The sequence below is a fragment of the Vicia villosa genome, unplaced genomic scaffold (assembly GCF_029867415.1).
Source record: "Vicia villosa cultivar HV-30 ecotype Madison, WI unplaced genomic scaffold, Vvil1.0 ctg.001210F_1_1, whole genome shotgun sequence".
NCBI lineage: Eukaryota > Viridiplantae > Streptophyta > Magnoliopsida > Fabales > Fabaceae > Vicia > Vicia villosa.
In genome coordinates this window covers 77775-81441 of record NW_026705536.1, presented here as the reverse complement: position 1 = coordinate 81441, position 3667 = coordinate 77775, and the positions used below count along the sequence as shown (strand labels likewise).

At 33.9% G+C, this 3667-nt stretch overlaps 1 long non-coding RNA gene across 1 annotated transcript; it reads right to left on the bottom strand.

The window, feature by feature from the left end:
* Positions 1–2927: 2927 nt before the first annotated feature.
* LOC131634022 (uncharacterized) lies at positions 2928–3372 on the bottom strand. The gene is made up of 3 exons (XR_009293458.1): positions 3261–3372; positions 3089–3170; positions 2928–3000 (listed from the first exon to the last, which is right to left on the bottom strand). It is a non-coding gene; the product is annotated as an uncharacterized LOC131634022 (long non-coding RNA).
* Between the last annotated feature and the right edge of the window lie 295 nt (positions 3373–3667).

Below are 3667 nucleotides of genomic sequence, written 5' to 3'. Positions count from 1 at the left end.
AGAATGGTCCGATAACCTCCCTCTGATCGGCATGTGGATAAGATAGACCACGTCATGTAGGGTGATCGTCAACTCCCCAACAGGAATGTGGAAAGACAAAGTCAATTTGTGCCACCTTTCAGCAATTGCCCCTTGCATGTCGTGGCTGTTGGTACTATATCCGATCATGCATAACCCTCCAAGCCCGACACTAGCTACAACATGATTAAACCACCGAGCCTGTGGTTTAAAAGACAGATGAAGTTTGAGTTTAAAGGAGTAAAAAAGGAAGACGGTTGTGCTATGGAAAAAGTTGTGTTTGTTGACTCTAACCCAAATGAACAATTTTGGTCCTTAACAACTCACAATATATGACTTGAGTAGACATGTCTGGTTGGAAATATGATGAAATAATACTATAAAATGGTGGTAGTCGTTTGGAAAATGCAAAAGAAATGGATATAGGTTGTAATGCATTAAATGATTAGCAATTTCATGGGAAAAACAAAAAAAATAGTATGAACTTTCAACCAATGAGGATCTCAGAGTGTCATAACGTAAACAAATGAAGTCATTACAAGAAAATTGTGTTTTAGGGTCGGCCAAAAGCCTTCGCTAAAAGGCCAAATTCCGACACTACACAGTGTTAGCGGAAACTTAGCATCAGTTTAGTGGCAGACACCCTAAAGGTGGAAGCAAAGCATAAATACGGGTCGTTGTTACAGTTAGTGTCGGTCTGGTAAATGCTAGAGCAATGCTAAAATACAAAACTGACGTTATATTATACTTTTTCAATGTAGCATCGGCTGTTATCGACGATAACATTTATATACTTGCGTTAAAAGCAACATTTAGACATTCTCTTCAATGTGTTAGCGTCGGTGAAGAGCAACAGTCTAGTATAGCTATGGCCAGTTAGTAACGGTTATGAGAGACACTAATGTTGGCTTTATTGAGGTAGCGTCAGCTTTGTTAAATGCTACATATCTACAACTGTGTATTGTAGCGATGCAAATAACCGACGCTAATGATTTCATAAATTTTCTATTTTTCATTTTAGCGTCAATTTTTATAATCGTTATAACCTATAACTATATGTTGTAGCGTCACTAATAGCCGACACTAGTTTCTTTTTTTATTACTTTTTTTATTTAAACCTGTTTAAACCCAAATTTATTTGGTACATGAAAATTTTCAAAACCTGTTTATAATTTCAAACTATTCATTAATGTATTATTATCGCATCAAAATTTCAACACAAGATAACAAACCTGTGTAAATCCACAATATTGCTACATTAATTTAGACGCCAAAGTTACATCAAAATATTGACACAATACACCAAACTTGTGTCCATCCACAATATTGCTATATAAATATATCAAAGTTACATTAAAATACCAACACAAAATATCAAACTTGTGAAAATCCACCATATTTGAACAAGTTCTAAAAATAGGAAAAAGACAATGCATATGACTCAACATTCATCACTCGTTTCCTCTAGATCCACTAACTCATTATTAGAGTCATCATCATAATGGCCATAAGTATTAGGATCGACACTAGAATGAGTAATGGAAGGACCTGCCGGACCCGACTGCAAAGCCCACGTCTGTTTATGAAATTCTTCAAATTGTATTTTCAAATCTATAGTCTCAACTATAGCTTTGTGTGCATGTGCATTAGCAAATGCAACCTCTTCACGTGCTCTAGAAGCCTCAACTCTAGCCGCCTCAATGGCTTGATTATCTGCTTCTTTATTCGGGTTTGAAACAATCACTTGTATCAAGTAAGACACTCCATACTGTGTCAAACGATTCACATAATCTTCTTGTACAACACAAGATAATAATCAGTACAAACATCTCATGCTATAAGTTTGCATATATAATCAATCTACCAGCCATAGTTCAAATAAACCACTATGCCAAAAAAGGGAAAAGAAGGCGCTTTTTTGGCCTTTAACAGCGCTTAAAAGTGCTGCCTATGGTGGCGCTACTGTAGGTATAAACAACATTTTTTTAATGCAAAGGCGCTGCCTTATGTATAGTTTAGGCAACGCTTTTCCTTGAAAAGCGCTTTCTAAAGTAGGTCTGTAGCTGCGCTTTTTCCTGAAAAAGTGCTTTCTAAAGTAGGCCTTTAACAACGCTTTGTCTAGCCTTTTATGCTTTCTGTTGGCATCTTTAGGCAGCGCTTTTCCAGGAAAAAGCGCTTTCTTTTGTGTACTATAGGCAGCGCTTTTCCTAAAAAAAAAATTTTCTTTGCTTCTCGTAAAAAATGACATTTTAAGCAGTTTTTATGTAATTTAAGCCTTACATTTCAACGAGCTTTTATTTCAACAAAGAAGCCATTATATACAAAAAAGGAATTATATACCATTATATACCAAAATATATACACCATTATAAATCAATTCACATGTTTGCAACAGAACCAAAATCAGCCCTAACAATAACAAAGTCATCCCTAACAATAACTAAATCAACCCTAACAATAACTAAATCAGCCCTAGCAAAATCAGTCTGAAATTGTCAAAATTCGAAGAGCGGACGGTCCTGGTCTTGCAAGGTATAAACAGAACAACACAGTCAATTAAACTAACTTGGCTCCAACAAAATTAAAGGTCCTGCAAGGTATGAACAGAACAACACGGTCAATTAAACTAACTTGGCTCCTACACAATTAAACCAAATTTTTCATAACACTTTACAACTTACAATACCTTATATGATTATTTTCTCAATAAAGTATTCATACAATTCCTCCTTGATTTCTTCCAATTAATTTTTCGTGTAATGAGCACACTTGTATTCATCAAAGTACTACATAAGAAAACATAATATGCATGATTTAGTTCAAAGTAATAAATTATATGAAATATCCGATAAATATTAAAATAAATCCTAAGTTATAAATTCATATTGTGATTGGAATCTCTATTCGATTAAAATGAAGGATTTCTTTCATATACCTCATAACAAAGTATCCGCAATCTTTACTGTTACGCTGACGAGCACACTGCATAGAAAAAAAATAAGAATGCATAGTTGTCTTGTTTTATCAAGTAGCTTCACTATTATTAGCAAAATTGTGAAAATTAATGTACCTCCACTTTGATCCATATAATGTTGCTTGATCTAAACCGTGATACTCGAGTTTCTCTTTGAGGGCCGAATACTTGTATTGATCTAACAAAATAAAAACAAATATTTAGAACAATCTCACAAAAATAATTAAATATACAAATACACACGAATATTTAGAACAATCTCACTTACGTATTAATCATTAACTTCATATCTGGATAATTTGTCCAATCACCATCTACCGAATTCAGATAATACACCACTTCTTTGAAAGGATCAATAACAACCAACAATCAGTGACATCTATAAATTAAAACAAAAATTTAGATTGAAATTTTCAACACAAAAGATACAAAGATTAGAATGAACTTAGAGTGAAGTACTAACCCTACAGGAATAGTATTATACGGTAAAAGATACAAGCTTTTTGTATTGTTGGCCATGAATCTCCCACTAAGTGATATCTTACTGAATCTCGATCCTTAACACGAAATGGAATCTGTTTGACAATTGATTCTCGTGCATCAATTTTTCATACATTACGTTAATTAAACTTGTATTCATAACTCTAAACAACTCACTCAAGGACCACTCATGTA